The 14,580-nt window shown below is 33.8% G+C and overlaps 1 protein-coding gene across 1 annotated transcript in view; it reads left to right on the forward strand.

Moving 5' to 3' along the window:
• PCDH15 (protocadherin related 15) overlaps positions 1–14,580 on the forward strand; it is a 1,784,920-nt gene that overhangs the window by 783 nt on the left and 1,769,557 nt on the right. The window contains exon 2 of the mRNA XM_050805159.1: positions 7–135. The gene's annotated coding sequence lies outside the window, so the exon portion shown is untranslated. The remainder of the gene's footprint in view (positions 1–6; positions 136–14,580) is intronic.

A 14,580-nucleotide genomic window follows, 5' to 3' on the forward strand; every position in this document is an offset into this window, starting at 1 on the left:
AACTAGTCGAGAGAGAAGCGCTTGGCAGGAGCTCTCTGCGGGACATAAGCTCCCTGGCTGCTCGGGATCCCTACGTCCGCTGCTGCGGAAGGAACACAGGGGAGGACGCAAGCGGTTGCTTACTGGAGCCTGGAGGTAGGCAAGGGGGTGGGATCCTGATTCTCAGCCCAGATTCCAAAAGGGTGTCTGATTTCATGGAAACATTCTTCTCACCCTCATTTATCATCGCACACCCCACCCCCGCTTTTCAGATCCAGGTTCAGGAATAACCAAATTCTTGGCACCCTCACAAGGTGGAAGTACCTTTCACAGCTCATCGCCTGAATGCCTTGCTCCTTACATATATATGTTTGTGTTGGGGGAATGTGAGCTTCTCAGGGAAGTTGATACCTTGTAGATTTTAAGAATGTCCAACTTGATTTTATTCAGTTTCTTAAAGGATGTGTTTCCTGTGGGCAAGAATTATGGGAAAAAATGTCAGTGTCATATACAACTGCAGTGGCAGCTCAGAAATCACCTTCATTGCCCCCCAAAAGTTTTCCCTATGCAAGTTTTCTTAATGTCCACATGTAGTGAATGGAGACTTGGCTTGTTCCATTATATGTAAATGGAGGGGAGGGGTCACATCCTTATCTTTTAAATTGGGGGATATCAAAGACATTAGAGTTTCTCTCTTTTATCTCTCTCATCGTTATCTCTGTCTCTCTTTCTGTCTCTCACTTTCCCACCATCCTGACTTCTTTCCTTCTTTATCTTTTCTTCTCTTCCTTCTCTCCTTCCTTCCTTCCTTCCTTCCTTCCTTCCTTCCTTCCTTCCTTCCTTCCTTCCTTCTTCCCTCCCTCCCTCCCTTTCCTTCCTTCCTTCCTTCCTTCCTTCCTTCCTTCCTTCCTTCCTTCTTCTTCCTTCCTTCCCTCCTTCTTTCCTTCTTCTCTTTCTCTCTCTCATTTTCTTTCTTTCCATGTGCTGCTCATTAATAAATATAATGTGAATTTAGAGAGAATGGAACACTTTTGCAATATACAGGGATGATAAAAGACTTCTTTCCTACCTTGCCTGAAGTTTTTCATTTAAGTATCTGATCCTTTTTAGTTTTGAGGTAATTGGGAGGATGACTGAACTAATATCTTGGGTGCAATTCAGCATGGTAAGATTTTGTATACAGCATGTTTAATTGTTCCCTACTCTTACACATTAGCTAATAACAGGAATTACGTGAATTATTAGAAATGGCCCTTGATTTTTGGCAAACAATATTTTTGAACTGTGGGGAAATGTTAAAAATCAATATTACAATTTACATGGCAAGAATATGGATTCATAGGTGAAAAGAGAGAGACGCAAGTTAACCTTAAGAGAGTGGTTTAATGAAAAATCAGTGCCTGGAATTTCATATCTACATACGGTAATCAGTGAAATAAATGAACCCGTTAGTATTCGGATCTTGCAATACTTGGTTCCATAAAGACACTACTGTACATTTTATTTCTGATCTCATTTGTTGTAGTAGAATAATATTAGATAGCTTTATCCACTTTTTCACACATGTGTGCTGTAGATTTCAGGATATCCTATAAAGCAGTGGGAGGCAAGGTCCAAGATCTGGCCTCAATAACATCTCTCCTCTACGAGGATCCCTTTACATTAAACTGCAACTAGTGGAATCTGGAACTTGAACTGCTGCTGCTACTTTGTGCTTGCTTGCTTTTTTATTTTATTTATTTGTTCTCTCTCTCTCTCTCTCTCTTTCTTTCTCTCTTGCTTCTGTACACTTGTAGCTTTCAGTCTGAACGTAAATCTCCCTCTGTGCAATGGCCCTTGTTACTTGTATTCTTCCCCTTAGGGCAGCTCACAGTTGGGTTGCCCTGAATTAAAATAAACGTATCCCCTGACAGTATAGTTTATACATTTCCTGGGTATATACTGTGTATGCCTAGGCTTCCTGCTGATCCAGGTGTGTTGGAGGACATGGAGAGTATAGGGAGACCAGAGTACCATGAAAGTGGTGAGAGTAGGACAAAATTAGGAAGATGGACTGTACTGAAGGAGAATTAGGACAGTGTAGAAGAGGAGGAAATAAAGCAAAACTCTGAGCATTGTGTGTTTGAGAGTGTATGTGTGTGTGTGTGTGTAGAAGATGGATTATCGTCAGCAGAAATCAACCTTATCTTAAATCTGCACGAGCAGGTTTATCTCAAAGGGTGGATTCTTCACTTGGTAAATGCTTTGAAAAGACTTGAGAATCCCAAGGAGGGAAGAAACAGCTCTCCTTTGTAACTATTGACTTTCAAATAAACTCTTTAGTTCCAGGCTCTAGAACAGTTTTTCTCAAATTTTAGTGCCTGAAGATGCTTAACAATTGAGATTTACAACTCCTAACATGCAAGATATTGGTTCAAGGGGGTCCAATTAATTGCATATCTAACAGGATAGGTGATTCCAGTTCTCCTAGTTCAAGAAGTATTCTATGAAATTGACAGGCTTAGTGTTAATGAACTTGATTTTTGTGAGGGAGGGTGTCATACTTGCATTTTAATGTAAAAACTTTCCCTAGTATTTATCTTCTTGAAATTTTCTTGTTTTCTTCTATCAATGCCATTATTATTGTCATGGCTGTCCTGTTAGAAGATGGGCATTCTCAAATAACAAAGTTTTATCATTTGTATATTTGCAACCTTGGATGGTGGCCCTTTGAGATTTAAACTAAAAAGCACTAGTACTGAGGTGACAGAAATGTTTCAGCATTATTAAAATCTTAAGTTAAAAAAAAATCAGTGTACTGATGGGTTTGGTTTGATGATAACTTTAAACATTATGATTATCACTTTCTCACTTGGATAGATACCAACTTTTTTATTTTTTATTCTCACCTTTTAATTTCATGTATTTATATATTTATCTTTTTCCCTACTAATGCAAAGCAGTTCAGGTCACTTTCATGAAATTATACAAAGAGAAAGTGAATTTAACAGTGCCTACAATCATTTTTTTCTAGTACATCTCTTCATTTCCATTAATAAAACTTCACAAAGGTAACATAAAAGTGAAAGAGATGATTGATCACATTCTGAACCCAATGGTGAGTTAGGTCATTTTATTGAGCCTATTTTTGAAAATAACATCTCCATGAAATTCTTAATTTTTCCCACTCTTTCCAGCCTAAAGATGTTGGTCATTCATTACCGTGGTATTCAATCTGTGTGATGTTCATTGACACTATAGTGTCAGAGTTCTAATTTCTGCTTTTTGTACTATTTTCATATACAGTGCTATTTTACAGAACATGTTTTTGTGATCGTAAGCATTAGAGTTTTCTACTAATTAAAAAGTTTGCCCAATAATAGTACAGCATCACATATCAATAGACAAAAAGAATATTGTATTTGCTTATTTTCTTTAAATAACCACTTTACTCAACTGACATTTCCCAGTTGTCTTATGCTATATCAAAGTGTTGGCTGGCTTCTAGTTTAAACTATCTACATGTCGAAATTAAAAAAAAAAAAATGCAGCTTGCATGCTTTAATAAAATGTCCTCTCTAATAATGCATGTAATGGAATAATGTGAATTATAAGCTTATTCTTTATTTTTTTATTGAAACTCTAATAATCTCTTTTGATATTTGGTTGGTGTTACACTAAGAATTTGGAAACCTGGGGAAAAAATTAGGAAACTAGTTAAAATCTTGGAAAATAAACTTAACCTAAGAGAAGTTTGTTTTTGCTTCATATTAATCCCAAATCACAGGCGTTAGGATTGATATATTGAGGTTGACACATAGTGACACAACAATCAGAATTTCTGCCATAGTTCAAGGGCTTCTTTGTAAAATAATTACACCACCGATAGCAAACACAATCAATTTCTACGTAAAAAAATATAAATAATTTTGTTTTGCTGTTCTAGAAATTCCTTTTACTTTGACATAGCCCCTTTCCCCATGGGGTGAGAGAGTAGTCCACAGGATGGCACTATTGTGATGCATAGTATTTTGAATAATTTTACCCTTGAGCCATCTTTAGCTACATTAATACTAATGGAAACATTGACTTTTCTCCAATGATAAATTTCTGACACTTTTTTTCTTCAAGCCAGTGGATATCTATCAGAAGGTGTTAGTGTCCATTATTGCCAAAGACTGCCTTTTAAAAAATAATCCCCCAGGAGGATCTAGTAGCCACCAGTCCTATCTTTTCTCTCCTCATCCTCTGTGATCTGATGAAATTCGTATTATATCTGTAGAATATATATATATAAAATAAATTGATTTCACATAAACCAGAAACATATATTTTTCATTAACTATAATGTTATATATATTCTCATCCCTGTCCTATATTCACAGAATGAGAATAGGTCTTCTTCCACATACTACGTTTGCATTTACATTGAATTCATCCATGCTACCTAAAAAAATCCATTCACACTAATATTGATTTAATGGATTCCTTAACAGGACTGATTTGTGTTTTAAAAGAGGATCACTAGAAGAAGACAAATCTTAACACACATGTCCCCTGAAGATTTTCAAGTCCTTAGACAAAATGAAAAAACAAAACAACAACAACAAAACCACAACAACCTAGTCTCACAAACCACAACAACCTAGTCTCACAAACCACAGCCACTTCTATGTAAGTCCAGTCCTATGACCTAGTTAAGGCCTGCATCTGTCTGATATCCCATGTCTGGGAGTGCCAGAGCCTATTCAAAGTCTTCAGGTACAAATAAGAAACAACTTGTATAGAAACTCACATTTTAACAACGAGAATAGGACATTAACATTAAAATATATATAGAACAGGAGGTGGAATCCAGGGACTAGTGATACTTCAGTGAGAACATGTTTGAAAATATGGAGAACAGCAGGTAGAATCCAGGGACTTGAGATGCTTCAGAAAGGTCAAACACATGTTAGATCCTCTGTCTTGGTATGCCATTTCTTGGTATGCCATTTGCTCAGTTTTATGAGAGGGATTAGACTAGAAGACACATCTGTGGTACAGACAGCAAATCCAAAAGGCAGGAGAAATCATGGTGCCTCGGTCCAGCCTGTATTTTCTTTAGGAGTGGGAGTGGGGAGAGGACATTCGCCTGCAGGTTTCTGGAGGTTTTTCTTTTGCAAATGTGAGAAATTATTTTATGCTATGCCAACTAAAAGTTTGATTCCTGGTGAAAAGTGATTACTTTTCTTTAATTCTTAAAACTGTTTCATGATTGTCTTCTAAGAATTGTACTTCTTTGGTTACTTTACAGTGGAATTCTTATGGTTGATCAGCCATTTAATTTAAATAAAATGTCTTACATTTTATGAAAAAATTCTCTACACTAAGATGTTTCTGGACTGCATCATACAGCTGCGTAAAGTTGGGTAAAATTGAAATATTGGCCTATGCTTTAAAGATGAACAAATCATTAGAAATGATTCATGTAACTATGTTTTTTCACTTTTCTAAAGTTCTTATTTGTGAATGACTCAGTTAAGTCTCCACCTCTTTTTCAGGGTTGAATTCCTTTCAAGAGTGAAGCAAGGAAGAGAAAGGAAGTACAATTACAATTATAAGTTTTGACTTAAGATATTTAACTGTGGGCCAGGCGCAGTGGCTTATGCCCATAATTCCAGCACTTTGGGAGGCCGAGGCTCACTTGAGCTAGAGTTTAAGACCAGCCTGGGCAACATAGTGAGACCCTGTCTATATAAAATGTGTGTGTGTATATATATATAAATATATATAACATATACACATATATATAGAGAGAGTATATTTATATTTAACTATGAATGATCCTTAAAAAGGGCTTTCAATGTCACTTTCTCATTTTTTATACATTCTTCAAATCAGAAAAATCATGTATATGTAAGTATATATGTCCACATATTCATATGTATGCTAGAGTTTTTTCCTATATTTATTGAACTTTTTCTTTTTTTTATAATTACCACATGTACCCTTTTTCACCTTAACACGGCAGTCCCAAACTTTTTGGCACCAGGGACGAATTTTGTGGAAGAAAATTTTTCACAGACCAGGAGTGGCTGGGTGAGTGGGTTGTGGGGATGGGGGTATGTGAAACTCTTCCACTTCACATCATCAGGCATTAGTTATTAGATTCTCATAAGGAGTGTGCAACCTATATCCCTGACATGTGCAGTTAACAGTAGGGTTCCTGGGCCTATGATAATCTAATGCCGCTCTGAGTTCTGACAGGAGGCAGAGCTCAGGTGGTAATGCTGCCCAGCATTACCTGTCCCGCAGGTCACCTCCTGCTGTGAGGCCCAGTTCCTAACAGAACATGAGCAGGTAACCCGTCTGCAGCCCCTGGGGTGGGGGACCCCTGCTCTATGGTGTATTCCACATTGCCAGCAAGGACAGACTTTTTTGACTAATTAATAAGTTATTAAATAATCTGTGGGCTTCACTCAAAATGCTTCTATAAAGAAATTTTTAAAAGGACAACTAACAAATAGGCATGTTAGAAACCCATGATATTCCAGTTTTTATTTCTTCTTTGCCAAAACATGTAAGTTAAATTCTATTCAAATTACTATCTCTACTGTATATTCTCATAGATTCCAATATGCTTAGGAGAGTAAAAATTGAGTTTAGCAATGCTGTGATTTAATAATTTTATGAATCAATGCAATCTAATTGCTGTTTAAAAATGGTTTTCTAACATAAACATAATATATGTATATATTCAGAACAGTTTTTACTAATGCATTATGTATTAAATTAACATTTGCATGACATATCATGTTCTTTAAAATGGGTTCATAAATGTATGACAAAATTTTAAATTATTTTTAATTTAAAAGACTTTACCTGCGAAGATGTATACATGAATTTGAGCTGATATCATTTGAGTTGTATTTTATGTAGTATTATTTAAAAATGTTAGGAGCATCGAGTTCTTAAAACTTAATATAATTGAAAAATAATATATTAATTATTATACCACTGCTAGATTATATATTATTTATGGCTTTACAATATACTTGAAAACCTAGTACTTCATGTTTTTAAATGTCTTCTTATTTCTCTAAGAAACATTCTACTAAATTATTGAAAATGGAATTGGAAATTTTTAGGGTACAAATATTCAAATTTTATACTCAGAATTATTGTTTTCCGCCTAAAATTCTAAAAGTTATAATAAGTAAATATAATAATATAATAACTGAAATGTGACATTATAATCAATGGGTATTATGATCTGCTGTCTTTAAGGTTCTGAAACATGAATTAACTAAAAAAAAGTAAATACTTTAAACTTCTGTAGATGTGTATTCTTGCTGACCATTTTGTACAAATGTGAGGGAATATAATTCATTCTCTATTTTTATAACTAGAGCTATAAAACATATAACCTATGCAAATGCTTGTAACACATACGCAAAAAAAAATAGTTTTTCAATAATACCTACAATTTCCAAGCTTCTCACAGTTATTCACTCTTTGAAATATGTTGTGTGTTGTTAGGTTAAAGAATGTTTTTTAATTGATATTTAGAATACATCTGGACCACTATATACTGATGACATTTGGCCTGTATTAAGGAATAACAAAACCATTTTTAAACATCCTATTTCCAAAAATAACAGGTTAAATTTGGTGAAACAGTACAGTGAATCTGTATTGTTAATTGTGGGCATATGCTTAGGCAAGGGCATATTTGTTATTATAATGAAAATAGAGAAAGGGATGGGCAAGAAAGGAATAGTATTCCTACCCATTTCCAAATGGGAAAAGAAAGATTGTAGATTTGGGAATTAAGTCTTAGAAAAGGATACTAACTGTTCTAGGCAAACATTTAATTAATAAATAAAAAGTTGGCCAGTTCAGACTTACTTTAATGAGCTTCAAAATAATTTAAAATGATAGCATTCCAATTTAATAAATATTATATGTGACTTCTACATTAGATACTATATTTTCATCTGGAAAGCTATAGTTTTCTACATGATAAGTAATGAAAAACATGTATTAGAAATTTTTAATTATATATATTTATCTGTTCAAAATAGCTCCAAGTTAGAGAATTTAGATATTAAAAATAATAATGAATTATGTTACAATTATTTTGTGCCAGTTATTACTTTAAGCACATTACATTTATTAACTCATTTGATTTTTGTAACTTTATAAACCCCTAGTATTTTCTAAACTTATTACTAGCTAGGCATGATATGTTCAGGAAAGTTTAAAACTTTGTCCCAAGTTTCCCAGTTAGAAAGAGATTGAGTGTGGATTCAAATCAAGGGTCCAGATACTGTATTCTTGATTTCTAAGAGCTCTTGAGAGTATTTTAAACGAATACCACTTGTCATAATTTTAAGACTTTTGCTTGACGTTACTAAAGTTACCTCCAGCAGAATGTGATTGCTTATTGTCAGAAACACTTACGCTGTAGGTTTTTAAAAATTCTGATGCAGTTTCCACATGTATTATGTAAAAAAAAACCTTAACTGGTACTTCTATATTTTACATTCTAAGACATTAATTTTGTTACTCCTTGATGCCTGTGGTTTTTTTTCATTACAAGAAGAAATTCCTGTTTTTAGTATATAAGCCAAAAGAAATATTGGGTTTAGTACATAAAAATACATGATTGCATTTTTTTACAAGTTATACAAGGTTTAGCTTATCCTAAAAAGAAAGTTTCACCTTCATAGTACAGTGTTGACTCAGTTTATTTACGATCATGCTTTTGTTATGTGTACATGAACATATGTAATTTTTAACTTGGTTCCAATTTCCCTTGTGTTCCTTTTTGTTTTGTAAAGTGCATTCACAGTTCTTTCTAATTTTTTGTCATCATGCTTAAGCATATTCTCTGTATGCGCTTTTATCCAGATTGGGATATTGTAGGACAAACAATTTTCTTTATGTCATGGATCTTAATGGGTTGATCTCTCATAGGCCTTTTTAGGTCAGTACACAATACTGGGCAATTGTACAGGTCATTAATTGGTCTTCCAGACTCTACTGTTTAGTTTCTCTAAAACTGGACATTTTACCTGAAGCTTCTGTGCTTCAGTTTCTTCACTGCTAATACCGCATGAGTATCACAAGACTTTAATGAGATAATTCAAGTAACATGCTGATGTCAGTGCTTGACACACAGTTCAGACCCTTTAAAAGTAAAAATTTTGAACAAGTGTTTTGGGGAAGAGTAGTAGAAAAGCATAAAATCAGATATGACTTCTTGGTAGTTTGATGTGTATACAAAGACCTTCTTACATAATCAAAGTGTTTGTCGTGATCCTGAAAGGCAAACTATATGAATATTTATTTAAGTAAAAATACAGCTGAAATTGTTAATTTTTCTTTCCTATTAGGACACTCCTAGGAATGTTCAGTTTCTCAGCATTAATAGATTCATAGACAAAAGACTACAACAAGTAACACTTGCATTAAATGCTATGAAAGGATGACCAAGAAAGAATGACCTAAGTAAATTTTTCTGGTGAATGACTAGTTGAATCAAAAACTGAAACAAGAAAATAAAACATATCAACAAAAGAAGGGCAGTTTTACTGGTGTTCAATTTTTCAAAGCCTTCAAGTAGCTATAAATTAATAAAAAGCAATGCAATAGAAAAAATCCTAGATTCTTCTGGAATTGTATTTATTCTACATCACTAATTTGTTGAAAATTATTTGAAATGAAAGCATAGTTATTAGAAATAATTGTATTTCTTTTTATAAACACTATATTTTTTCTTCATTTTTCAAAACAAAGCAGTGTCCTTCAGGCTCCTTTGCTACTCAGTAACATCAATTAAAAGTTAGAATAAAATTAATTGAAAAGTTTAGATGGAAAATAAAATCTCAGAATGTTCTAAAAGCTGATGACTATGAAAGAGTGATTTGTCTGCAGCCAAAATGTACCCAATGCTACTTTGAACTGAAGGATGTAATGTAATCAGAGTTTTCCCAATTTAAATGATCATTATCAGACAAATAATTAGGATAAAAATGGAAAGAAAGAGTACTGAAGAAGTTATTAGGTGATTTCACTCTAAAATAATGTAGAATCAATATCATTTATCTGGATATGCTTGCACCAATTGGTAGAAAGAGAATGTAAATGCAGTGGATTACCTTGCCCTGGAATTATCTGGTTATGTCAGATCTTACATTCAAGCTTATTGGAATGTTGAATGATACAATTCTACTGATACTAATTGGTCTACTGTTCTAGTCATTTGCTTTTGTGTAGTTTTTCAACAGCAAAACTATAAGCATGTTATTGGCCTTTTACAAACACACTGCATATTGTTTTAGAGTATTTTATTGTTTGCACAATTACAGTGAAGAGTATATCTTTCAAGTATTACCAATATGAGTATTCTGTAATGTAAAGTCTTAACCTGGGATCTGGTTATGCTCTCTTGATCTAAAACTTGTAAATAAAATCTCTCTGCTCTCCCACACACTCAGTGTGTAATGTGAGTAATGTGATACAGGAACAGGAAAACCATAGTAAATACTCCTTTTGGAAAGAAAAAGAAAGTTCTGTTTTTCTTTCATATAGGCATTTACAAGAAATACCTGAAGTTTTGTTTATGTTTGCAAAGCAAGCAAGGTTGAGAGGCTGCTTAAGAGGTCTATCTGGTTTTGTCTGCTTAGGGCTTCTTCAAGCTTAGTTACCATTTTAATGTATGAAGTAATACTATACTAAGTAATGTATTAATGTAATAATGTCCTTAATACATTATAATGTATTACATTATAATACACATAATGTAATAATGTTTTTAATGTATATTATACAATACTACATTAAATAATACTTTAATAGGTTTTACTAGCTATCCAGGCATCCGTTAGTCCATTCAAGTTGACATCTAAAATTAACCACCATACTGTCTGTTGTAGGGACCAAATATTAACCGTGCTAATATTCAGTGTTCTTAGCTATGTTTTATGACACTGGAAATCATTAGGTACAAATACTTCTCAAGTCAGCTCAGTGCACAGTGTTATCAATGTATTACTGCCACATGTCACAGGTTCCCATTCTCCCTGACTGTGATAAAACTTTTCTTGCTACCTTCAAACTGATTCATAGGTGGGTTTGTTAGGGACACATCTTATTTCTCATTAGAAATTTCTGTATCACTCAGACAGTTACTCTTGTTTTTGGCTAATTTCAGCATAATACATTGCAATAATGAAAACTCAAAAAATAAAGAAAAATATATGATTAATTCTAAAATTGAAAGGTATAACTATTAATTTGTAGTCTGCAATTCATCTAGCTCCTTTTGATTTAAATAAAACAGACTGGTTTTTCCATTTATGAATTTACTATGAACATTTTTATGCCAGTATTTTTGTACCATACAATTGTTTTACTAATATTAGGCAGTTTCATTTTATCTATTGGTACAGCCTGGTATCAGACTGAATTAGATTTACTGTTATAGTGTGTTGTTACTCTTTATGACTATTTAAAACTTGTAACTTGATTTTTGTCTTAAAAACTGGATTTTCTGCTTTTCTGTAAGAATGTGGAAAATTCAGAAGTAATAGAGCAACTCTGCTGCATGGTGATGGTGAGCTGCAGTAGAGAAACTGTCGTCCCACTTAGATACAGCATTCTGACTCCAGATTTCAGTTGTCACTGGTGACTCCATCTTAATCTTGGTACCCTGTCTCAATGTGGCATTGATTTTGCAGTATTACAAATGCAGCTTTCAGAAATATCTTTATATATTTTTGTGCACCTTCTGAATTATTTTCCTTTTTATATGTGGCAGGGTCTTGCTCTGTCGCCCAGGCTGCAGTGATGGAATGATCGTAGCTCACTGCAGACTCAACCTCCTGGGCTCAAATGATATTCCTTCTCAAATCAACCTAGGTTCATATGAATCTCCCAAGCAGCAAGGTTTCAGGTGCCAGCCACTATGATTGGTATTTTTTATTTATTTTTATTTTTTGGTAGAGACAGAATCCCACTATGTTGCCCACGCTGATCTGAAACTCCTAGGCTCAATTGACCTTATTGCCTCAGCCTACAAGAGAGCTTGTGTTATAGGTGTAAGCCGCCATTATTTTCTTATGATAAATTTCTAGTGGTAGAAAGCTATTGGATTAAAGTATATATTGAAGAGAGGGTGCTAGTATACAATACATATATTTGCATTTTATTGCAGTAATATAAATTATCCCATTTATTGCTGTTTTACACTGTGTGTTTCTTAAAGGTGAGGTGAGACTGAGTTTAAACTATGATTATTTTTCATTAATGTACCTTCATTTCTGAAATGACTTCATGACCTTTTTCAGTGTTTCCAATGAGTAAGTGATTTTCATTGTTTACTACTGTTTTTCACAATTTGACAGCTTCAAGTTTTGATGGCTTATTTTCATATGTGTAAGTTATATTCTTTAAATGTTGATGTCAAATCTGTTAAACTTTTTTTTATTATAGTCACTGTTCTTAATTATTTGCATACAATTGTTTCACTGTACAATCATTTGAATATTCATTTATGATTTGTATTTTTAAGTCTTGTTTTACTGTTTCCAGTTTAGTTAATTATTTTAAAGGACATTGTCAGAAATCTGAGTTTTTACAATTTTCCAAATAACCCAATATCTAATGGCCATTTACTGAATGATTACATTATAAAATTAAAATGTGGCTCCAAATTAATGTTGAGAGCTTCCTATAAAAGGAAAATTATGCTGTTAGAAATAAATAATTTGCTGTTATTTGTATAGAACATCTTGTGTATTTTAATCAGATGGTATTAAAGGGTAAACTGTCACCCTCCAACCAAGTAAACCTTGGTTGGCCAGTTATGACTATATATGACTGACTGGTATACTAGTTATTAATCAAATTAGACAAAAAGCTATAGAAATAAACCAAAGACTTTGGTTCATTTAAACACCTATGGTTTGAAGTCGATAGTACCCAAATAGTGACCAAAACACTTTAACAAACTGTATATTATCAAACTTTTAACATCAATAGAAAATTTTATTTAAATTTAGATCATAGTAATTTACAATTTTATGTGGAAATCACCTTCAGAAGGAAGGGTATTTTGAATTATTTTACTGTAGATCATTTCTGTTTTAATAGAAAATACTATTAAAATGAAATGGTCTAACAAAAATATTTCTAAGTCTTGCTTTATCACTCATGCACTTAAAACAGTAGAACAAATTCCTTCTCATCAAGTACTTAGATAGCTACTTCGTTTTCTTTCCATTAAGATAGAACTTTTTTATGTTTCACTGTGAAACCAAAATAACTGCTATAAAATTAATGAATATGTTTGAATTCATTACAATCTCTAAAAAGAAAACGAACATGTTTTAGGTAACGTCGGTTCAAAGATTGAGTTTACTGCACGCTTCCTGACTGTTAAGTGATATATATCTCACTTTTCAAATCTAAAATAAAATTTAAATCATAAAAAAAGAGTACAAGAGTTTTGGTACTTTTTTTTTTTTTGAGATGGAGTCTTGCTCTGTTGTCCAGGCTAGGGTGCACTGGTGCCATCACGGCTCACTGCAAGCTCCGCCTCCTGGGTTCACGCCATTCTCCTGCCTCAACCTCCGGAGTAGCTGGGACTACACGTGCCTGCCACCACGCCCGGCTAATTTTTGTTTTTGTATTTTTTAGTAGAGACGGGGTTTCACTGTGTTAGCCAGGATAGTCTCGATCTCCTGACCTTTTGTTCCGCCCACCTCGGCATCCCAAAGTGCTGGGATTACAGACGTTACTTTTCATTTAGTTTTAAATGGCTAAAAATGTATTCAGTAATTGAAAGTTGCTTCAACACTTGTCCTATGAATGATTTGCGTCTTTTCTATTTTGCTTTGAGCTACCTGGCTAGCACTTTCTAGAGAGTAAGAAAAAAATAATACTAGGGACTTGTATGAACTTTCACAGACTCATTTAATACACTTAGTTTGTAGGACATTTGCAAATTTATAAGAGCAGAAAAAGAAATAGGGATCATTATCACCATTATCACAAATAATTATCCTTATGTGTGAACTTTGTGTTGCATCTTTTTGCTTTCCGGATGTCCTTTGAGTGAAAGGGAAGGAGGATGTGGATATTTAATACAGAGCATACCTGTTTGAAAGTTGAATGTCTAGAAGTGAATAATCAGTTCACATATTATAAGGTGGGGCATGTATTCGAAAGTCTGAAAGTGGCGTATTTCTCAATTATGTTTTTTGTTGGTGCTGCCTCTATGGAGTCCAGGTAACCTGATGTGAATATTCACAGATACCTAGGAAGCCTGGATCACAAGGTGGCAAAGAAAGGCTATAGTGTCACCAGTTCCCTTCAAAGGATTTGCATAATTGAGCCAAGAATAATAACTTTTATTTGGGGCTTAAATAGAAGGTAAAGAGAAGGTGGTTAAGACACATGAGGCAAAACTAATAATGGATTACTGACTGAACACGGTCTGGAGATTCCACAATTAAGATCTGGGGAGTGCTTGCAGCGAGCCGAGATTGTGCCACTGCACTCCAGCCTGGGCGACAGAGACTCTGTCTCAAAAAAATAAAAAAAGAAAAAAGATCTGGGGAGTAAATATGTATT

The sequence above is a fragment of the Macaca thibetana genome, chromosome 9 (assembly GCF_024542745.1).
Source record: "Macaca thibetana thibetana isolate TM-01 chromosome 9, ASM2454274v1, whole genome shotgun sequence".
Lineage (NCBI taxonomy): Eukaryota > Metazoa > Chordata > Mammalia > Primates > Cercopithecidae > Macaca > Macaca thibetana.